The 24,941-nt window shown below is 47.2% G+C and overlaps 1 protein-coding gene across 3 annotated transcripts in view; it reads left to right on the forward strand.

Moving 5' to 3' along the window:
• The first annotated feature begins 17,699 nt into the window (after positions 1-17,699).
• lrrn1 (leucine rich repeat neuronal 1) overlaps positions 17,700-24,941 on the forward strand; it is a 37,591-nt gene continuing 30,349 nt past the window's right edge. For all 3 annotated transcript variants that reach the window (XM_086001393.1, XM_086001392.1, XM_086001394.1), the window contains exon 1: positions 17,700-18,095. The gene's annotated coding sequence lies outside the window, so the exon portion shown is untranslated. The remainder of the gene's footprint in view (positions 18,096-24,941) is intronic.

Here is a 24,941-nt window from a genome sequence, read left to right on the forward strand (position 1 = left end):
GCCGGAAGATGTAGGTGAGGTTCTAAATGAATATTTTGCATCTGTGTTCACTATGGAGAAGGACAATGTGCGCATTGAAATCAGGCGGGGGGATTGTGATATACTTGAACAAATTAGCATTGAGAGGGAGGAGGTACTAGTAGTTTTAGCGGGCTGAAAAGTGGATAAATCCCCAGGCCCAGATGAGATGTATCCCAGGCTGCTGTGTGAGGCAAGGGAGGAGATTGCAGGGGCTCTGACACAAATTTTCAGAACATCTCTGGTCACAGGGGAGGTGCCAGAGGACTGGAGGACAGCTAACGTAGTACCATTATTCAAGAAGGGTAGTAGGGATAAACGAGGGAATTACAGGCCAGTGAGTCTAACATCAGTGGTAGGGAAATTATTGGAAAAAATTCTGAGGGGCACAATTAGTCTACACTTGGAGAGGCAAGGATTAATCAAGGATAGTCAGCATGGCTTTGTCAGGGGGAGATCATGTCTAACTAATTTGATTGAATTTTTTGAGGGGGTGACTAGGTGTGTGGATGAGGGTAGTGCAGTTGATGTAGTCTACATGGACTTCAGTAAGGCTTTTGACAAAGTCCCGCATGGGAGACTGGTCAAAAAGGTAAGAGCCCATGGGATCCAGGGCAATTTGGCACATTAGATCCAAAATTGGCTTAGTGGCAGGAGGCAGAGGGTGATGGTCGAAGACTGTTTTTGTGACTGGAAGCCTGTGTCCAGTGGTGTACCGCAGGGATCGGTGCTGTGTCCCTTGCTGTTTGTAGTGTACATTAATGATTTAGATATGAATGTAGGAGGTATGATCAGTAAGTTTGCAGATGACACGAAAATTGGTGGAGTGGTAAATAGCGAGGAGGGAAGCCTCAGGCTACAGGACGATATAGACGGGTTGGTCAGATGGGCAGAACAGTGGCAAATGGAATTTAACCCTGAAAAGTGTGAGGTGATGCATTTTGGGAGGACTAACAAGGCAAGGGACTACACAATGAATGGTCAGACCCTAGGAAGGACAGAGGATCAGAGGGACCTTGGTGTGCATGTACATAGATCCCTGAAGGCAGCAGGACAGGTAGATAAGGTGGTTAAGAAGGCATATGGGATACTTGCCTTCATTAGCCGAGGCATAGAATATAAGAGCAGGGAGGTTATGATGGAGCTGTACAAAATGCTAGTTAGGCCACAGCTGGAATACTGTGTGCAGTTCTGGTCGCCACACTATAGGAAGGATGTGATTGCATTGGAGAGGGTGCAGAGGAGATTCACTAGGATGTTACCTGGGCTGGAGCGTTTCAGGTATGAAGAGAGACTGGACAGGCTGGGGTTGTTTTCCTTAGAGCAAAGAAGGCTGAGGGGGGACCTGATTGAGGTGTACAAAATTATGAGGGTTATAGATAGGGTAGATAGAAAGGAACTTTTCCCCTTAGTAGAGAGGTCATTAACGAGGGGGCATAGTTTCAAGGTAAGGGGCAGGAGGTTTAGAGGGGATTTGAGGAAAGACTTTTTCACCCAGAGGGTGGTTGGAATCTGGAACTCACTGCCTGAAAGGGTGGTAGAGGCGGGAACCCTCAACATTCAAGAAGCATTTGGATGAGCACTTGAAATGTCATAGCATACAAGGCTACGGACCAAATGCTGGAAAATGGGATTAGAATAGACAGGGCTTGATGGCCGGCGCAGACACGATGGGCCGAAGGGCCTCTTTCTGTGCTGTATAACTCTAGGGGGAGAAATTCGGTTGTTAGCGCCACCGATTAACGCCTAAAGAGGCCGAGAAGTGGGGCGCTAGCCAATTTCCGGGCGGGCGCAAGGCACCTAGCGCCTCACCCCATATTGAGCATGCATTTAGCGCCGGCGCTAAATCTTAGCGCCCGCTCATGGGCGCAGGCTGATTATGACATCATTTGAGTGTGCAACGCCTTTTGGGCGCCCCGGACTGGAAATTCAGTGGCGCCCCCCTCCGTAGCGCCTGGCGCTAATAGTGACAGCTTACCTGGACCTTACCAAGTCACTCTCGGGCTGGAGGAGCGTTATTTAAAGGGGACTGGTGTGGTTTAAAAGCGGCAGCCATTTTTGGAGCACAACTTCCTCGAGAGCTACAAAGAGTTGCTGAGCTGCACACTGAGAGCCATTTGACCACTGAGCCAGTGCAGGCAGACGATCTTCAGCCTTCTGACCATCACCTTGCTGTTGGTGAGCCTTGACAACGGGGAACCTTCCTGTGGGCACTTATTATGGGGGCTGCATTGGAGGGGAACGTCCTGCTGCTGAATCATCTGGAAAGGGCACTGAGACGCTGGGAGAGGGGGGCCGGCATGGCCAGACGGAGGAGGGCCAACAGACGTCGCCACAGCAGACCTTACGCTGGCAGGGTTTTCCGACAGCAGTTTTCCTACATGAACATGCCGGAGGAGCAGTGTGTCAGAAGGCTGCAATTTAGAATGGTGGTGGTGACTGAGCTGTGCCAGCTGCTTCAGCCAGATCTGCAGCCTCAGATAAGGTGCAGGACATCTCCGTCGGTGGCTGAGAAAATGCCTGCTGGCCTGAACTTCTACGCGAGCGGCTCTTCTCAGGCTGCACGTCAGAGGCTGATCAGAAGTAGCTTCTAGGCCCCTCTCACGGAATGCTTGCTGCCATTCCAAGAACAGGAATGGAACCGGTCTGATACCCCCAAGCCTGTGAAGGGCAAGATGCATGTAAATAGCAGGCATGGCCATTGTAAATGAAGAAAGTGTTTCATTACACAAAATGTGGTTCCTTCAAACATGAGAAAGCTATGGCAACAGCAAGCAAAACAAATACACTGACACATAACTGCCTCTCACACCCGGGAGATTGTCCAAAACATAAATCACATTCCGACCATCTTCCTTGGCCTTGATTCCACTGCGCCAACCAAAGCATCCAAAGCCCCATCAGTGAGGTGTTCCACCCGCTGCCTCACCCTTTCCATGTCTTGCTAGGCTGGTGCGCCACAGGTAGGCTCCCACCGCTTTGAAGGCCTACAAGGCAGTGAGTGTGTCTGGTGATGCCAATTGACCTGCCCCTTTAAGAGCTGGCTGGCGCCAGTGTGTCTCAGGGAAAGTGATTATTGACAGCACCTTCGCTGCGCCCCGCTGCGGCGAAATTGGGTTGTGCCACCGGGTTAGCGCCTTAAGAGTAGTGTGCAGCGCCTGATTTAGTGCCGCAATCACCTTTAGGGGCGCTGCAACCCAATATCGCGCTAGGTGGCACTAAATTGCGCCTGGCGCTAAACTTTGCACATCGCCAGGACTAGCGCCCCAAATGCGGCTATACCGAATTTCTAGGCCTATGACTCTAAGGCTTAGAAATTTGGTTGGTAGCGCCAGCGATTAGCGCCTAAAGAGCCCGAGAATTGGGGCGTTACCCAATTTTCGGGCGGGCGCAGTGAATATAGCGCCACCTCCCATATTGAGTATCCTTTTAGCGCCGGCGCTAACTCTTTTCGCTCGCCCGCGGGCGCAGGCAGATCATGACGTCATTTCAGTGTGCAATGCCTTTTTGGCGCCCCGGACCAGATATTCGGTGGCGCCCGCAACCTTTTCGCCTGGCGCTATTAGTGACAGTTGGATGGAGCGTTCCCAGGCCCTTCTCGGACTCGGGGGGTGCTATTTAAAGGGGACAGCACTAGTATAAAAGCTGCAGCCATTTGGGCTGGCCATTCTGATCGTTGTTGGAGAGAGTTGCTGACCTTCTGTTGGACAGTAATTTTCTCATTGAGCCTTCGCAGGCACTGGCACTGGCAGCTTGAGGGCCCGGCTCCTGAGCTGGTGATGCAGCATCTGAAAGCAGGGAGGTGGAAGAGTGGCTTTAGCAAAAGGACAGCTTGGCAGCAAGGGATGCCAGATTGTGGCAAGGCTATGACATGGGTCCACAGTGAGAAAGCATGCTGACGGGGGGAACAAGTGGAAGGAGACAGTTGTAAAAAGTGAGAACCTTACCATCGCTGTCGACAATGGGGTCGGCAGCTGCAGTGGTTACAGGACCACTCAGACGTCCTCCAAGAATCTGGTGGACTCTCTCCTTGAGATCCGTGAGAGTGACCACTTGTGGAGGTCCTCCACCGGTGCGAAGCTGGTCTTTGCCAATCCTCACCAGCTTGGACTGCAGGGGAAAGGAGGGGAAGTTATGTTACATGATGCCCTGAGTGATCATCTCATGCCCCCCATGGTGCAAGAGCCCTTACATGACGCCTTGAGTCAAATGTGCATGTGTGTGCCCAGAAAGGGCCATGGGTGCTTGCTGGCAGATGGCCAATGGGGCACAGCCCACCCTGTAGCCATAAAGTCAGGTGCAAATGAAGGGATGCAGAAGTTTGCAGGAACAACACTCACCCTCACGACCTGAGTGAGGTTGTTGAATTTCTTTCTGCATTGGGCAGGGCTCCTGGTCACCATGCTGCTGGAGTTGACCCTCTGGCATACATCCCTCCAAGCTCGTCGGTAGTCCTTATGATTCGGCCTCGTGCCATTGTCTGGGTAGAGAACATCTCGCCGGCGCTCCACTGCGGCCACCAATTGCTCCAGAGCCTCATTGCTGAAGCGCTCTGCTCTCTGTCTCACCTTCTCCATCTGGTCCAAGTTTTTAGCGCCAGAGAAGGGCCTGCGCTGATTCTGAGGCCTGCAAGGCGCAGAGTGTGGATGCTGAAGCTGACTGACCCACCCCTTTAAGAGCTGGCCGGCGCCTGGAAGTCTCGTGGTCATCAGTAATAGAGAGCAGCTGTGCTGCGCCCGTCCACTCCGATATTGGGTTGTGCCGGAAGATTAGCGCCTTAGGAGTCCCGTGTAATGCCTGAATTCGCGCCTCAATCCGCTTTAGGGGCGATGCAACCCAATATCGCGCCAGGCGGCGATAAGTTTCGTCTGGCTATAAACTTTGCGCAGCGCCAGCTCTAACGCCTCAAGCGGGGCTATACCCAATTTCTAGGCCTATAACTCACACTCACTCACTCTCTCACACACACACACTCAAATGCTCATACACTCACAAACAGACACACACACACAGACACACACTCATAGACGGACAAATACAATCACACACTCTCACAATCACACAGTCACTCACACACACAAACACACTCACACACTCACACACACTGACAGACAAACACACTCACACATGAACACTCACACACACTGATAGACAGACAGACTCGCACACGCACACTCACACACACTGACAGACACGCACACACGCACATATGCACTCACACACACACACTCATGCACACACACTTGTGTACACACACAAACACACACACACTAGCCCACACACACTCACACACACTCGCGCACACACACTCGCACACACACACACTAGCCCACACACACTCACACACACTCGCACACACATACACTCACTCACACACCCACACAGACACAGTTACACACACACAGACACACACATTCACACATACAGACAGACACATTCACACACACATGCTCATACACACACACACACAAATACAATCACACACACACACTCACACCAAAACAGACACACTAACACACTCACACATATACAGTCACACACACACACACTCACTAACTCAAACACACACTCACACAGACATACGAACACACACATACATACACACCCACACTCTTTCATTCACACTCGCATGCACACACACACTCACACACTCTCACACACATGCAGACACACACACACGCACTCTCTCTCACACACACATACTAAAACACTTACAACACACACAGACAGAAACACACACACACAATCACACACTCACACACAGACAAATACAATCACACACACTCACATGCATACACTCAAACACACACACTAGCACACACACAGACATATTAACACACACACACACACACACATAGAAACACACAAATACAATCACACACACAAACTCGCACATGCACACACACACACTTGCACACACGCACAATCGCTCACACACACTCTCACACACACAAACTCACACACACATACTTTCACACACAGACACTAACACGCACAGACTCTCACACACGCACACACCCACTCACGTAAACACTCACTCAAACACTCACATTGACATACACACACAGACACTCTCAGACATACGCACAAACACACAGACTCACATGCACACACGCATGCGCGCACATACACACAAACACACACAAACTCACGCACACTCGTGCTCACGCACACACACACATTCACACATAGATACACACACCGACACACACTCTCTAACTTACACACTCACTCACACTCACACACACACACACACTTACAGACACAAAAACATGCGGCACACGAACATGCGGCACGCGGACACGTGACACACTCATGAACACACTCACGAGCACACACCCACACTCTTACTCACTCACTCACACTCATTCATTCACTCACACAGGCATACAAACAAGCACACACCCACACAGCCACACTCACTCACTCACACATATGCACACACCCACACTCTTACACACACTCACACACACACAAACAGACAGACATACACTTACACTCTTACTCACACAATCGCACACACACACACACACACACACACACACACACACACACACACACACAGAAAAATACAATGAAACATGCACGCTCATGCACATACGCTCACATGCTCACACACACACATGCATGCACTCACTCACTCAGGCATACATTCACATACTCACACACACAGTCACATACGCACACTCACACATTCATACACACTCGCACATACATTCGCACACACACACGCACTCACAAACTCACACACACACTCATACACTCTCATACATTCATACACACTCACACACATTCATATACACTCACACATACACTCGCACACATGCACACACACACAGACCGACACACTCACACACACAAATACAATCACACACACCAAAACACATACACTAACACACACACACTCACTCTGACAGACATACGAACACACACATAGGCACACACCCACACACTCTCTTGCAAGCACGCACACACATACACACACATACTCTCACACACACACGCACTCACTCAAACCCACACACATTCATACACAAACAGACAGACACACGCTCACACACACACACAAAATCGCACACTCATGCACACACATACACAATTAAATGCACACACACACTCTCATACACTGAAAAATACAATCAAATTATCATTCATGCACACATTCACACACACATGCACACTCACACTCAGACACACTCATACTTACAGACAGGCACACGCACACACACATACACTGTCACACACACACTCGCACGCACACACACACGCACATGCTCACACTCTCACACATTCCTACACACTCACACTCACGCACACTCAAACTCACTCATTCACACAAATACAATCACATTCTTCTTCTTCTTAGGCAGTCCCTCGGAACCGAGGATGACTTGCTTCCACATTAAAAATGAGTTCACAGGTGACTGATGAGTCCAATACGGGACCTACAGTCTCTGTCACAGGTGGGGCAGACGGTGGTTGAAGGGGCGGGTGGGTGGGGTGCTTGGGTTGACATGCGCTCCTTGCGCTGCCTGCGCTTGGCTTCCGCTTGCTCCCGGCGAAGAGACTCGAGCTGTTCAGCGCCTTCCCGGATGCATCTCCTTCACTTTATGCAGTCTTGGGCCAGGGATTCCCAGGTGTCGGTGGGGATGTTACACTTTTTCAAGGAGGTTTTGAGGGTGTCCTTGAAGCGTTTCCTCTGCCCACCTGGGGCTCTCTTGCCGTGCCGGAGCTCCGAATAGAGCGCTTGCTTTGGGAGTCTTGTATCGGGCATGCGGACAATGTGACCCGTCCATCGGAGCTGATTGAGCGTGGTCAGAGCTTCGATGCTGGGGATGTTGGCCTGACCAAGAACACTGACGTTGGTGCGCCTATTCTGTCAATTGATTTGCAGGATCTTGCGGAGGCAGCGTTGGTGGTACTTCTCCAGTGCTTTGAGATGCCTGCTGTACATGGTCCATGTCTCTGAGGCATACAGCAGGGCAGATATCACTGCTGCCCTGTAGACCATGAGCTTAGTGCCGGGTTTGAGGTCCTGGTCTTCAAACACTCTCTTCCTCAGATGACCGAAGGCTGCACTGGCACACTGAAGGCGGTGTTGGACTTCGTCGTCGACGTCTGCCCTTGTTGACAGTAGGCTCCCGAGGTATGGAAAGTGTTCCACATTGTCCAAGGCCTTGTCGTGGATTTTGATAATCGGGGGGCAGCACTGTGTGGCGGGGGCTGGTTGGTAGAGGACCTTTGTCTTACAGATGTTTAGTGTAAGGCCCATGCACTCGTATGCTTTGGTGAAGGTATTTATGATGGTTTGGAGTTCGAACTCCGAGTGAGTGCAGACGCAAGCATCGTCTGCATACTGTAATTTGACGATATTCACACAAATTCAATCACATACTCACATAGACACACACACACAATCTCTCACACACACATACTTGCGCACACACACACACCAAAATACACTGACACATATACACAGTCACACACACACGCGCACACACACTCATACATGTACACAATCACACTCGCACACACATACACACACATCTCACATATACACCATCGCGCGCGCGCGCGCACACACACACACACACACACACACACACACACACTCTCACACTCGCTCAGACACACACACACAAAGATGAAAATTATAAGAGGCATATGTAAAGTCCGCACCTCAATAATAGACGGACTTCTGGTCGCCACACTACAGGAAGGATGTGATCGCGTTAGAGAGGGTGCAGAGGAGGTTCACCAGGATGTTACCAGGGCTGGAGCGCTTCAGCTATGAAGAGAGACTGGGCAGATTGGGTTTGTTTTCCTTGGAGCAGAGGAGGCTGAGGGGGGACATGATTGAGGTGTACAAAATTATGAGGGGCATAGATAGGATGGATGCTGAGGAGCTTTTTCCCTTAGTAGAGGGGTCAATAACTAGGGGGCATAGATTCAAGGTAAAGGGCAGGAGGTTTAGAGGGGATTTGAGAAAGAACTTTTTCACCCAGAGGGTGGTTGGAGTCTGGAACTCACTGCCTGAAAGGGTTGTGGAGGCAGAAACCCTCACAACATTTAAGAAGCATTTGGATGTGCACTTGAAATGCCATAGCATACAAGGCTACGGGCCAAATGCTGGAATATGGGATTAGATTAGACAGGGCTTGATGGCCGGCGCGGACACGATGGGCCGAAGGGCCTCTATCCGTGCTGTATTACTCTATGACTCTATGACTCTATAACAGTTTAACAGGTACTTTACTGAACAGGAGGCAGCATCAGACTGAAATACAGAAGCCTGCTAGGGCCTTTTATACAGGGGTGGTCACTGCCGGTACTGCAGTATAGAATCAGTTCTTCTCTTAAAGGTACATACACAACAATTCCTCCCCTTTTAGATAAACAGTACATAACATTCATTTAACAACTAAATAATAACGAATTACAATTACAATTTTCTCGGTACTATATACATCAACTGAAATAGTCATTTATAAGTTCAGTCTTTGAGGAGGCTTCCTGATCCTGACTGGATAGCGCCTTTCTCGAGTATCCTGTTCTTGCGGTGGAATCAATTCTGGCTCATTGTCATTGGTTGGTTCATCAGCTTCCAATACCCCTGCTTCTGAGGTAGACGCAATCTGTACTTCGGGCTCATTACCAGGTGCACATGCTTGTGGTATAGGTTTGGCTTGTTCCTGTGACTCTAGAATCTGGTCAGCATGGCGTCTCATGATGCTCTCTCCAACGTCCACTGTGTACATTAGTGGTCCCTGCTGTGTGCATGTCATTCCTGGCTGCCATTTTTCTGTTCGGTAGTCACGGGCCAAGACTGGTTGCCCTATCTTGAAGCTCCTGGTTGGCTTCTCATTTATGTGCTGGAACTGCTTATCCTCAACATCTCGTCTTATGTTTGGTTTGAGCAAATCCAAGCGACATCTTAGTCTCCAGTTGAGAAACAGTACGGCTGGAGTTTGGTTGGTTACTGCATGTGTCGCATTCCGGTAAGCAAACAAGAAATTATCCACCTTGTGTTGTAGTGGTATGTCGTCATTATACATTGCTTTATGGCCTTTTTAAAGGTCTGAACAAACCTCTCAGCCAATCCATTTGTGGCTGGATGATATGGGGCAGATGTGTAATGTTTCACCCCATTATTCTTCAGGAACCTCTGGAAATCCTCAGACACAAACTGTGGGCCATTGTCGGAGCAAATCTGTTCTGGCAACCCATTCCTGGCGAAGATGGTCCTTAGAACTGCAATAGTTTTCTCCGTGGTGGTGGAGGACATTTTAATGACCTCTGGCCATTTCGAATGGGCGTCCACAGCGATTAGAAACATTGAGTCCATAAATGGACCAGCAAAATCAATGTGTACCCATTGCCATGGAGATTAGGGCCACTCCCATGGATGTAGCAGGGCCTGTGGTGGAGCGTTTTGGACCTTCTGGCATCCTGTGCATCTCTTGGTCATATCCTCGATTTCTTTATCGATTCCCGGCCACCACACAAACACCCTGGCTAGGCTCTTCATTTTTACACCTCCCAGATGACCCTCGTGAAGCTCATTGAGCACTCTATCTCTCAACTTGGGTGGAATTACCACTCGGGATCCACACATCAAGGTTCCCCGGCACACTGACAGCTGTTCTCTCCTTGGCGAGAATGCTGGCAACAGTGAGTCACCATATGCTGGCCATCCCTTCACCGTCAAATCATAGACCCGAGAGAGTGTCGGGTCATTTCGGGTTTCCTTCTCAATACTTGCGTTTGTAACAGGCAAACATTCGACTATGGTCGCATGGAATATCTCCACAGGGTCCACTGCAGGTGCTTCTTCCGCCATAGGCAACGGTAGGCGCGACAGCCCATCAGCGTTTCCATGCTGTTTCGTACCTTTGTACTCTATGTCATACAGATGTGCCCCTAGAAAAAGTGACCATCTTTGCAGCCGTTGCGCCGTCATCACCGGAACGCCCTTCTTTGGGTTAAAAATTGAGACCAGGGGTTGATGATCAGTCAGTAGGGTGAATTTCTGCCCGTGCAGATAGTGATTGAACTTCTTCACCCCCCACACCAGGCTGAGGGCCTCCCTGTCAATCTGGGCGTAGTTACGCTCGGCTGAGGTTAGCGAGCGCGATGCAAAGGCTATTGGCCTCTCTGAACCGTCACGGAATTTGTGTGACAGCACCGCTCCAATGCCGTAAGGTGACGCATCACATGCCAACCGAATCGGTAGTGTTGGGTTGTAGTGGGCCAATACTTCTTTTGAAGTGATTAGGCATTTACATTCCTGAAAGGCACGCTTACACTCATCATTCCATTTCCATGTTACACCAGTTTGAAGCAGGGCGTTCAGTGGGTGCAGAATTGTAGATAAATTCAGCAAGAACTTATGGTAGTAGTTCACCAACCTGAGGAACGACCTCAGTTGCGACACATTTTCCGGTGCAGGAGCCTTGACTACAGCCTTAATCTTGTCCGGCGACTTATGCAACCCTTCCTCATCAATCATGTGGCCACAATACGAGATTTGTCTCCTGAAGAACTCACAGTTGGGGCGGTTGGCTCGTAGCCCATATTCCTGCAATCTCGTGAGCACCTGTTCCAGGTTGGCAAGGTGTTCATTGTCATTTTCGCCCGTAACCAGGATGTCGTCCAAATAACACTGGGTCCCCGGGATCCCTTGCAGGACTTGTTCCATTGCCCTCTGCCAAATAGCCGGGGCCGATGCTACCCCGAATACCAGTCGATTGTACTGGTAAAGGCCTTTGTGAGTGTTTATCGTGAGGTATTTCCTAGATGCTTCTTCCACCTCCATCTGTAGATACGCTTGAGCCAGATCAATCTTTGTAAAACGTTTCCCTCCAGATAGTGAGGTGAAAATATCTTCTATCCGCGGAAGTGAATATTGTACTGTGTGCAGGACTGGGTTCACAGTCACCTTGAAGTCCCCACAGATGCGAACCTTCCTTGGCTCCCCAGGCATGCTGCTCAATGCTTTCTTCATTACAGGAACGATGGGTGTGGCCCACTCGCTCCAGTCCACCTTAGACAGCACCCCCGAACACTCCAGACTCTCCAGTTCAGCTTCCACGGCTGGGCGGATCGCGTATGGCACCGGTCTAGCTTTGAAAAATTTGGGGGTTGCGTTATCCTCAATCTTTATGGTTGCCTTTACTCGTTTTAGAGTCGCAAGTCCTTGTTGGAACACCTCTTCCGCGTCAGATAGAATTTGTGACATATGTCCAGGTGCGACGTCATCATCCTTTTTGTCAGCCACAGTTAGTGCCAGAATGGAATGCTAATCCAATTGTATTTTTCGGATCCATTCACATCCCAATAATGGTGGTCCTCCATCTCGTAGTATATACATGTATAGTTTCTGTGTTTCCTTTCCGTTATATTCAACTGGCACCCTTATTTTTCCTCTGGGGTAGACCTTTTGCCCCGTGTATGTCTTCAATACAATGGACGTGTCCTTTAAGGGTATGTGTGAGAATAGCCGCTCATAGTCTCATCGATTCATGACAGTTAGGGCTGATCCTGTGTCCAATTCCATCTTTACTGGGGACCCTGCTATCATGAGGGTGACCCAAATGGTTCGGTGATGTTCCTTTGCGATCACGTTGTGTAACTTTAAACAACTTAGTCTCCTGCTCCCGGAGTCCTTATCACTCTCCTGATCTTCTGAACTACTGTCTGTCAGTTTCTTTACTTTCCTGTACTGTTCCTTAGTAGTTCTTGTTGTGTTGGTTTGCTTTCCCGACCTGCAGACTCTTGCTATATGTCCCATTTTTCCGCATTGCCTGCATATTTTGTCTTTAAACCAGCAGTCCTTCTGCTCATGGGTTGTTCTGCCACAGCGATAGCACTTTTCTGCTCCATACGCCATTTCGTTAGCGCTGTATTATTGTGGTTTCTGTTGTATTTCCGCAGCTCCCCGTGCTGCTGCTTCATAGGATACTGCCACACTGAAAGCCTGTTCTAGCGTCAGGTCCTTTTTTGAAAGTAGTCGTTTCTGGGTTCCTTCACTCTGGAGCCCGCAGACAAACTTATCCCGTAAGGTGTCTGCCAGTCCTGCTCCGAACTGGCAGTGCTTCGATAACTTGCGTAATTCCGTAAGATAGTCAGCATTGCTCTCATCTTTGTGCTGGTTTCTTTTATGGAACTTGAATCTTTCTGCTATCAGCAGTGGTGTAGGGTTTAGGTGTTCCTGTAAGATATGAACAATCTCCTCAAAACTTTTCTCCATTGGTTTAGCTGGGGTAATTAAATTCCGCAATAGGCCGTACGTACTCGCACCCACCAGATTTAATAATACCGACACCCTCTTTCCATCGGCCACCTCATTTGCCTTGCAGTACACTTCAATTCTTTCCACATACGTGGTCCAGTCTTCTACCTCATTGTCGAAAGCAGTGATACTGCCACTTTTTGGCATCTTGGGTGATTTAAAATGGCGCCTCCTGCGCTTTTGCTTCTTCCCCAATGGAATAAAATGGCGCCTCCCGCGCTTTTGCTTCTTCCCCAATGGAATAAAATGGCGCCTCCCGCGCTTTTGCTTCTTCCCCAACGGGATAAAATGGCGCCTCCCGTGCATTTGCATCTTCCCCTTGCTGCCACGCTGCTCCTAGCGTTCTACGGGGTAATGGCGGCGACCCGCAGCTTCGGCGCGTCTCGCTTTCCTTCCCCCCCGTTTAGTTTCTGTCCGCTGCCCTGTTCTTGAGCACCGACCGCGCCCTGTGCGCTCCACCCTCTCTCTCTCTTGTTTTCTTTTCCTGGCGACGCTTCACGGCCCGTTTTGTAGAGCCGCTCGATCGAGCTTGAGCCCGCCACAGTCCGGAAGGGTCAGCGCACTACCTGCTACCAGCACGATTTGCTGGAACACCTTAACTGGGGAGCCAAGCACAGCGCTCCACAGTCTCTCCCGCAATTCTCCGAACACCGATGAATTCTTTGGGTGGTTGCCCTCGGTCGACGCCCGTTGCTCAGACTACGACTTTCCAGAACCCTCCTCTCAGGGCGAAATCCCCGTGAGATGATGCCACACTGCAGGTGATTTCAAACTTACTCGTCGCCACTGTAAAGTCCGCGCCTCAATAATACATGGACTTCGGGAGAACAGTTTAACAGGTACTTTACTGAACAGGAGGCAGCGTAAGACTGAAATACAGAAGCCTGCTAGGGCCTTTTATACAGGGGTGGTCACTGCCGGTACTGCAGTCTAAAACCAGTTATTCCCTTAAAGGTGCATACATAACAGCATACCAGCTGGAATTTTCTTCGGGGAGGTAGGTTGGGTGCAGTGCGGGGTGGGGGGGGGGTGGTGGGCACGGTATCCGAGGCACACGGGAAACCTGGGAAGGCCTAATTTGAATGTGAGGCCTCGGTTTCCTGTCTTGAGAGTTTGGCTCGCTGGCCTCAGGCAGACAGGCCTCAATTGCGAGGGGTCAGCCCGGGGTCGGCAAGCAGGAGGGGTTCGGCAATCGGGAGCGGGGAAGAGAGGATCGGCAGGGGGGTTGCAGGATCGGCAGGGGATCGGGGGTCAGCAGGCGATGGGAGGGCATCAGGGATCGGGGATCGTACGGAGGGGGGGATAGGGGATTGCATGAGGGGGGGAACAGGGGATTGCATGGGATGGGGGGAAATAGAGGATCGCACGGAGTGGGGGAATAAGGGATCGCATGGGGGGAATAAGGGATCGCACAGGGGGAATAGGGGATCGCACAGGGGGGAATAGGGGATCGCACGGGGGGAGGAAATAGGGGATCGTACAGGGGGGAAATAGGGGATCGCACGAGGGGGGAACAGGGGATCGCACGGAGTGGGGGAATAAGGGATCGCACGGGAGGAATAGGGGATCACACATGGGGGGAATAGGGGATCACACGGGGGGAATAGGGGATCACACAGGGGGGAATAGGGGATCGCAAGGGGTGGAATAGGGGATCAAAAGGGGGGAATAGGGGATCAAAAGGGGGGAATAGGGGATCAAAAGGGGGAAATAGGGGATTGCAAGGGGGGGAATAGGGGATCGCAAGGGGGGAATAGGGGATTGCATGGGGGGTGGAATAGGGGATCATGGGGGCTGGAATAGGGGATCATGGGGGGGTAAGTTGGCCAGGGATGGGGCAAAGGATCGGCAGGGGGTCCGGAGGATCGTGGCCGGCCTCATCATCATCGTTGGTGGGTGGCGGGGGGGTGGGGTGTGGTGGGTTAGTCCTGGGAATGCGATCGGAGGCCTTGTGGGGGGATCTCTGAGCACGGGGGGTGGGTGTGGTCAGGACCCTAGATCCAGGAGGTGGGTATAAATCCACTTACCTCCTGGATGCAGCCGTCCCCACCTCTGTTTAACTGCCGGGTTTCATGAATTGTGTGAACTCCGTCCCCGGCAGTTAAATTCAAAATGGAGGGGAAAATAGAGACCTCCTGCCTCATTACAATATTTAAATGCAGGTAACGCCCCCTGCCCCCTGCCCCGCCCCCACCAGCAAAACCAGAAGTAGGCGGGTTGGAGGCGGGATCAGGTCGGGAATCCCATTTTTAACAATTTAACTGCCCCCATGCTCCAAACCCACCCATTTTTTTAAATGGGAAAATTCCGGCCACAGTGTGGGAGACCATAGAATCATACTCTAACAATAGTCAACTGGGAGAAGAAAGAAGACAACTGGGGGAAATAAAAATATGTTTGAGCTCCTTTCAAGAAAAGTGTTCAATTCCCATCAAGTATCCACTTCAGCCATCAAAAACATCTTCCATGCATGATGTGGCATAGTGGAGAGCCAAATCACTGCGCTAACCACAGAATGGGAAGATGTGCACTTTTACCTACGCAGTGAGTTCCCAATCTCAGGTACAGACTGAGGAAGACTCTGAGCAGCTGCCAGATACTTACCCACAAGGAATGGGAATCACCACAGGGAACTGTCAACTAGCTCGATTCTGGTGGCCAGCCTCGTCAGTCCAGCATGTGGTGCTGGGGGTTTCATCACATGACCTCTGTTATAAATCTCATCATCAAGAAACTACTTATGAAATAACACTGGACGGCCAGCTGGTGGCGCCGTCCAAGGAGTATAAATACTCGGGCATGGGCCCCAGCTTGCCAGGGACATTTTGTAAGACAAGGAGCTAGTGAAGTACAACTAGACCTCCATGTTCTGAAACAAGTTGATTAAAGCCTTGCTTTATACTCAAACCAAGTGCGTAGTGAGTTTTATTACGTCAACCTCCAACTGCCCCGCCCAGTCAAACAGCCTTTTTTTCCTCCTCTCTAATATTTATATAACTAACAAATGAAAGTATTCCAAGAAAATGGAAAAATAAAACAATTCATTTTTCAATGCCCCTTTTACTTTTCTCCAGGGTCACACAGCAGTGTCCAGAAGATTAATTATTAATTCTTGGAGACTCCGGACAATCCTGGAGGGTTGGCAACTCTAAGAATGGTATTGGCTGATTTTTTCAAAAAGGTTCCCTACTGGTCTTTCAGCCACTGTCTAGTAAGGGTCAAATAAGGAGAAAGGAAATTTTAAAAAATACTAAAAATAAAACTGCAAAAATGCAAATGCATATTCTGTTAAGTCAATCAAGCTCTGCTTGACCTTCATAATATTCATAGACGCACAAGGCTGGATCTGAGACTAGTGTCATGTATCACTGCTCACAGGAATAATAGCGTTGGTAGCCATGTGTGGAAATGGAAAGAAAATAGAGGGGCAGAAAGTAATTAGAGGAACCAGAAGATCTGGGTGGCTTCCACATTCAAAGTGATAAATCTAGCTTGGTTTGGTGATTACTGTCATGCTGTTTCAGTCTTCCAAAGACCATTAAAACAGGCACAGGTTTTTAGCTTAAGCTTTAAGAAAACAGGTTCCATATTTACCCTTAACCTCAGCATCACCAGATAGATCAGCATAAGAATTGTTTTTGGCTATTCTCAGTTCTGCAGAACAGGTTTACAGATTTATTTTCTCACTCCCGTTGCGATTAAAGAAAAAATCTGAAGGATGAAAAAGAAAAATCATATATAAGTGACATTTTTAAAAAAGGTCAGTACTTGATGTGTGTGTGTTTGCTGGATTAGCTTTAGTTTGCTACATGCACTATTTTTGCTCAACGCTTTCCCACATAAACTGTCATTTTATTAATTGAATCCAGCATCATTAAAACATGGATTCTGACCCTCATTTCTCCTTTCAGACTGTGAACGACTTTCGGCCAAAAGAAGAATTTCTGCACTGCAGTGCAAGAATCTAAGGTTAGCCCCGCCGCCTGCCCCCCAGCAGTCTATAAAACAACTGGGGCAGCTTTTCAAACCAGTTACCTCTCTCTCCCTCCCTGTCGCCTCTGGATGTCAGCAGTCCAACATTTAGGAGTTTTAACATAAAGAGGGTAGACTTCAGACAGAACTCAATAGATCTGAGCTACAACATTCCGTTCTGCCACCACACTCCCTGGAAGTCCTCACCCAACACTTACAGGAAAAAAAGCGGAAGGCACCACTCCCCCACCCCCTGTGTTCTCATGCCAACTCCTCCCCGTTCAGACCCCTCTCTTGTGTATCCACTGCGAGCTTTGCAGATGGGCTTCTGCTTGTCTGAATGTTCTTTGATAGGCAGCTGGCATCCACCAATCAAGCGCTAGGAGTCAGCTGATTGCTGTATTATAGTACCAGGTGCTAACACTACCACAAGCAGTGGAAGAAGCCTGCGCTGAGGAGAGTGGCTCTTCTGAGCTGGTAGAAAACCGCGTGTGCTGTTGCAGTCAGCAGAGATTTCTACTCGCAACAGAAATGCCATTAAAGAATTTGAATTTTTAGTTTTTTTTTTTTTTTTTTTTGCGCAGAAGCTGATGGAAGAAATCCTGCTGAAAGCCTAGAGAGGGGGAGTGAGAAAGACACAGAGAGGGAGAAGGGAGAAAGAAAGAGAGAGGATGTTGGGTGTTTACAATTAACTAAATGAGTCCTTCACAGTGACTGCACACAACACTCTGCTGAGTATCCCAATTCACCGTGCAAGCACAGTTTCCACTCAGTGTATAACCTGCAGCTGGATGCAACACTTCAGTTTACTTGGGTAAGGCTCTGCTATTTTTTTCTCTCTCTCTCTTGAGTGCTTTGTGTTAGACGTGTTGTTCCTCGAGCAATTTGACCACAGCTTTTAGCTGAAATGATTGTCTGCTAAGCAGAGGCATATGCGTCCCCTAATCTCTGATTTGCATTTAAATGCGACTGCATTCTGGAAGGAGCTTTCCTTCCTCTATTCACACGCAGGAATCTAAAGAGACAATAGGCCTTAAAGAAGGAGAGTGAAAAGCCCAGCATGGGCCCTGTGTTTCTAAGATCGTATAGTCCACTGTCACCTTAAAGCTTATGAAGGGGCTGGGAAGAGTCCTTCACCTTCGCTGCTGTATGTCGTCTGTCCCACTCTTGAAAGGCAGCAATCTCTGCACCTCATCCCAGCATCATACAAGAAGGGCTCCCAGACAAAAGGCTGCTAGTAAGTTGTGTGTGAGAGCGCGTGTGAATCTGGCCATTAACTAGCTGTCAGTCTTTGCTTCAGGCAGTGTGACAGGGTCCCAGAGCTGGTATAAAGCCTATGAATAGACTATTCACGTGAAGGGCATAATCCTCCGTTCCCTGCGCCCCCCCCCCCCCTTCCTTGGAAGGTATTATTCAAGGGGGAATCCAAACATTCTAGTAGTTTGAAAGGAGTCTGAGCTGCCAAATGAGATAGTCTAAAGGTATGCAAACAAGGCAAGCAGCTGCTGTCATGCTCTGTATTTAGAGCATACAAATGTTGCTCTGCCTCACTTTGTGCTCACTTGCCCCATTCCCCTTGGCAGCTGTTTCTTTTTAGGAATGAAAAAGTGGGAGGAGGGGTGGAGATGAGGAATAAGTTGCTGCTTTTACAAAACATTTGACATTCTTTTTGGGACGTATCCTTCTCTTCCCCTCTTTCCTTCACGCCCCCCCCCCCCCAAAGTTTCAGTATTCCTTTCGTTGGCCCTCTCGAAGCTCTTTGATTTATCTGTCACAAGGTCTCTCTATCTGTTTTGGATCCTGTGATGCTTTTTCTACCTTTTTTTTTAAAGCGTTTCTCCCTTAGCATGAAAATGTTAAGTAGGTGTTGGTGGTGGAGGACTGTATGTGAGACAGGTAGAAAAGTGTTGTACTGAGATGCCAGTAACTTTTTTCAGGGCGATAGTATCAGGTGTTTTTTTTTAAAGAAAATTTTCAAACAATATATCTTGCTGAGAATCTGCAACTTGCTCTTTTAAGCTTCCTGGAAAATTTACATAATTTTTTTAATTAGATTTTTAAAAATTAAAACACATGCTTTAGGGCACTTTCATTTAATGTAATAGCATTGTTGTGACCTCAATTTTAAACTAAAAGGTTTGCGTTCACAGATTGGAAGAGCTTGTGGAATTATTCCTTGTGTTTGCTTGATTTAATTTCACAAATTCCCGAGTCCCTTTATGTTGGAAGTGCTGCTAAAAGTGTTTAAAAGGCAGGCAAGGAATGACACTGGTCATCTTATCGACACTGCCAACAATCATTCAGATAATGGTTTCTGAAAGCATTTAACAAAAGAACAGCACAGTAACAGTGGAAGGACGAGTTAATAAACAGTTTTTGGGGCAGCATAGGCTTCTATTCTAGCATAGGAATTCATTCCCAGTGTTTGTATGTATGAGTGTAACACCACTGCTAATGATATTTAATTAGCACAATTTATTGTCTATTTTAGCATTTGGGAATATGTAAATTTATGAAACTATGCAGAACATCGGTCTTCAGTTATTTATGTGCAGTTTTGCAATGGAAGCAGGTACTTGCATGTTAATTGTGTTGTGAAATTCAATAATAATACAATACAAATCGCTTTATTGGCATGATAAGGTACATCTTATGTTGCCAAAGCATCAAAATACATTTATGGTTGAACACATAAACGCGGTTCCATTCATAGTGTATAAACAGGCATCTTCGTGAAAGTAACCGGACTGAGTTGTTTCATTGCACTTTGTTTTGTAAACTGTGAAGATTTTAAGAAAGGTGTATCTCCCTATTGATAATGCCGAGTTTAAAGATGCACATTGACTTTCAGTGTGCACTTAACTGTCACTTAATATTGATAAGGTATGCAAATTAATATGTTTAAAGTGTCAAATCCTAGTCTATTGAAGTTTAAATATTATTAAATTGTTTTTTTCAGTCAACTGAACCACCTTCAGCACTCAAAGGGTTAATTAAAGCAAATCACTGGAATTTAACCAGATTCCACCTCAAATAATAACCCCAGTAAAATATCCTTGTGCACTCCACTCTTTGGCAGTCTGCAGGTATCAGTGGCGGGCTTGAAGAACTTTCATTTCAGATTCTTTCTCTCTCTCTCTCTTCTCTCCTCCTCCCCCCCCCCCCCCCCCCCCACAACCATATGAATAACTTTGCAGTATGGTGGCACTTGTCAATTTGCTGTCCATGGGACATTGGGCAATCCCAAATGAATGATGATGATGATTCAAACGTGAAATAAATAAGGTTAAAGGAAGTATGAAAATACCTGGGACTGGATTTTCCATCTGTTCCCATCGGTTCCCTGCAGACCTAAGTCTTGTTTGGGACATCATTTTACACAAGCTTGTGAGCGTGGATGCACAATGATGATGTAATTGGTGACACTGTGCCACTGCAGCATGCACTGCTCCAAATTCTTTATCAATAATTCTTCTATCCAACAGAGATAAAACCCTGTCGAGGTTTGGCCAGTGAACACGGCTTGTACATTAGTGTTCTGATACGTTACTGCTGGTAATGCAAAAGTCACTTGCCACATGTCAATAAAGTAGTTCACAAAAGCAAGATGAGATAAAAGTTCTTGCTTTGGGGCTCAAGTGTGTTACAAGGCTGTAATACCCTGGTTAGTTACTACGTTGATGTTATGTTGAGGCACAGCACTATTTGGGTGCTACAGGGCACCAATTCGCTCATTTTGACTTGCCATTCTGCAACGCTGTTTTATGGTGCTGAAAAGATATTAATGAGCCCATTTGAATTGGTTCTGGCTTTCCGCATTAGTGCAGTGAAGTTTCAGCAGGGGGTAGAGAGTGGAAGTAGCCTCCATTACTTGAACCAAGAATACGCAGCCATTTCCACCCAGGATGGAGGTGTATGATTAACACATTAATAGTATTATCAGGCTCTGAGGCTGTTGATGTCTTTTCTATTAAGTACTTTGTAGTGTTATGGTTGCCCCTGATGCTCAATAAAATACAAACTGTAGCGCCAAATTAATCTTGCCTCTGACTCTCTTCAGCAATTTGCCACAACTGAGCAGAAATTTGCAACAATGCATGAAGCATTTGCTTTGGGAAGTTGCAGAGTAAGCTCATTTTCTCACTATTAAACAGAATTTAACCCCATCCAGGGGTCATGTGCTGTAAACACAAAGCTTGAGTGGATTATATAGTCACAAGACAGATAGGATTGAAGGAGGCCATTGGGCCAAACCTAGATTGTCCAAGCAGACAAATGCATAATCCTCTCTCCACCCCACCAACTCCCTCTCCACACAGTATCCAATCATTCCAGAGTTTTAGCCTCTACGGCCCTACCCAGCAGTCTATTCACAGTGTGAAGAACTTTGAAGCATTGGTACTAAATTTGCCTTCCACCATTTTGAACCTGTATCCCCTTGTCTAACTGTCAGTTTAGTGTGAATTACTCTGTTACAGCCTGTTAAAAGATCTGTAGTTTTAGTTAATATAGTGGGCAGTCACTATACCATGGAGTGCACCATAGGGGCCTTTTTGAAGTATGTGCCAGTTATTACATTGTATAATACAATACCAGAGAAAATATAAAAATTGCGATGAGCCTTAACTATAGCCATACTATGACAGTAACCGAGGCATAAGAAAGTATTTGGATGTGATGTTTTTAAAAAAAAATAAAAAAAATAAAAAAATAACACACCCACCATATCTGTGGTAGTGATGGAAGCAGATTGAACTGCCAATGGAAGTTACCATGGAGATGTCAGTCAAATACCCCCCCACCCCCAATTCTGCCGAGTTCTAATCCCAATGACGCTACTAAGGAAGTGCCTGGCACTTTTTCATAGGGGAAAGGAAAATCATTCTTGAACCATTCTCCAGCACTGCTTGAAAGCAATGTTAGTGGGAATCCAAGATTGTCACCACCCAATCTCCTGCCTATAGTCAGGGTGATCTGATCTATGATCTGGTTAGACTATTTTTTAAAAAAAACTAACTGATGGGCAAAAGCCCTTAGCTCAAGATTCCAAAACGTTAAAAAAGAACATAACGTAAATCGTAGTTGGATGACAGCAAACTTCTGTTTTAAAAGCCTGTAGATTGTGGGAGGAAGGGAAGACTTAAGGAGTAGAAAATAGGGTTATTTCTTTCCCCACACCATAAAAATACCTCATTATTATTTTATGCCATTAAACAAGCTTCACTGCAAATGAATGGTTTTGAATTTCTATCAACGGTGTAGGATATGCACCGGCTACACAAACTCTGGCAACTGTTACATTTATGTTTTGATAATGCTTGATTTAATGCTAAGTAACATTGAATTTTTTTTAGAATTGCCTGTTCTGTTGACTGAGGTCATTGGAGTCTCCAAAGCATCCAATTGTTAGAATTCTCTTTGCTATTGCACCTTGCCTTCAAACCTTCTCCCCGCAGGGTTTGAACGGTCTCAGTTCCCATTCAGTTTTTTCTTTTTGTTTTTGCAACTGACTTTTTTTTTAAATCTGAAATGCTGTTGAGTCAATTTCATTAATTGACCGCTTTAATTAGCCGGAGAGAAGCTGTTTCAGTGTCGGCATCGAATGTGACCGTGAACAAAGGCCTCACAGTCCGTGTGTCTGGTTGTCCTGGCAGACATGTGGACTGTGCAGATGTCTCCTCATTTGTTCCCGAGCTGGACAGTGCTGGCATTTATAGGGCACCATGGTGATGGAGTGAAATGCAGACACGATGCTTGATCCCGTTTAAAGTTGCACTGCGCTAATCAGAGTTCAGCTCCGCGGCGTACACATGCCCTGGTAGAAAATGGGCTTCCTTACCTTTTAATAATTTACCTTTTTAAAATGACCAATACAACAGACGATTAGTACAGTCTATTGGGAGCAGATTAAGAAGATTCACTTGCTTTGCTATTAATACTTATTGATACACTCTTTCCATCTCAAGTTGCAATAATCTACCTGTCCAATTCAGGAATACAAAATGAACCTGAAGAAACTCTGTGACTGGGCTGATCTCAGGAACATTTTGTAAACAACTGTTTAGTGGAGCAAAGTAAAATAAAAAATATATATATTTTTAAATCATAGGATACAGTACTGTTCCTTTCTGTTTTATTTTTAAATGAGATTCAGGAAAATCATGTGCCCATTAGTGGACTGCATCAGCCCTGTTGTCTTAGCTGCCCAGCTCTCTCTCAATTTCCTGATAAAACCTCATTTATAGGGACCAATAGATGATATTCCAGATCAGGAGCGGCACAAACCACACCCACCTTTTTAAAGGTATGTGACAATCAAGTGCATTCAGTATAAAGTGGTGGTGAATTTTGGACAGGGGTTCCCTCCAATTGAATTTTAACAATTCAATTATCTTGCCAGCGATGTTCTCTAGAATAAAGTGATCATTGTCCATAATTCATTCACATGGATTCCATTATTGAGGCAGGGTTACTCAACGTGACTTCCATATGCTCTTCACCATCCAGTTTTCTTGCATTTTCAGTTGGAGTGTCTGACCTCCATGTACCTGAGGTACAGTGTGGCAATTGAGCCTTAGCTGGTAGGGTAGAAGGGTCCTGTGTTGGACATCTAGAGTGAATCCAACATGGGCTTCACTGACATATATGTAGCAGTTGGACTGTTTTGAACTGGTACAAAAAATACAACAATGATTTTTCCCACTAGTATGATGCCATTGGGAGGAGTGGAGAAAGACTTGTGTTCATGCTTTATCATGTCCCTCAAATATCTCAAAGCACTTCGTGCACAATGAATTACTTTACAGTGCAGTGGCTGTTGTAAAATAGGCAAATGTGGCAGCTGGTTTTCACACCAAGATCCCACAAACAATCCGAGTTGAATTTCCAGCGAATCTGGTTTCAATGGTGGAGGGAATAGTGTTGGCCAGTGCACCGGGACAACTTCCTGCTCTTTGAATAGAGCTGTGGGATCTTTAAAGTACACATCACTAGGCCCCAGATGAATGCCTTGCCCCAAAAAAGCAGCACCTCCGACAATGCAGCATTCCTCCTGTGCTGAGCTGGAATGGATTATGTGCTCAAGTCCCGGAGGAGGGTCTGAACCCACAACTTTCCATCTCAAGAAGTGATTGCATTGCCAATGTAAGATAAGCTGAGCTCAGGTGTTCTTTGGTAATAAACTCCACATAAACAGAAACTGGATTATCTATTCTGGCATCCCCTGCTGATTTATCAAGCATTTCCCCAGAGTTTAAATCACACAAAAATCACGCTGACACAATACCCACAAGTATCCCATTGCAGCTGCATAAACACATGCTCTAGGTGCGTACCTGGACCTAGCAGAGGCCCACTGTGATTTAACAATGTAAACTGGGCCACAGATATTTGGACACCAATTTAGATCTGGATACATTTGTGCCCTTTAGGTAGCAGGTCCCTGAATCCAAGAACATTAGATTGGCTTAAAATGTAGAGCATTCCATCCTTATGATGCCCATGACCTCCCTTCCCCATCTGTTAATCCTGTGCCAGTTGTGGGTTCTTTTGTTTACGCTTGCTTTCTGCTTAGTTTGAGCCCCTGTTCTCTTTCTGCGCAGCCCTCCCCACCACCATCACATGCATCATCCGATACACTTTGCATATATTTAAATGTGTT

Source organism: Somniosus microcephalus, chromosome 11 (genome assembly GCF_052327205.1).
Source record: "Somniosus microcephalus isolate GS21.2 chromosome 11, FLI_Smic_1.0, whole genome shotgun sequence".
Classification (NCBI taxonomy): domain Eukaryota; kingdom Metazoa; phylum Chordata; class Chondrichthyes; order Squaliformes; family Somniosidae; genus Somniosus; species Somniosus microcephalus.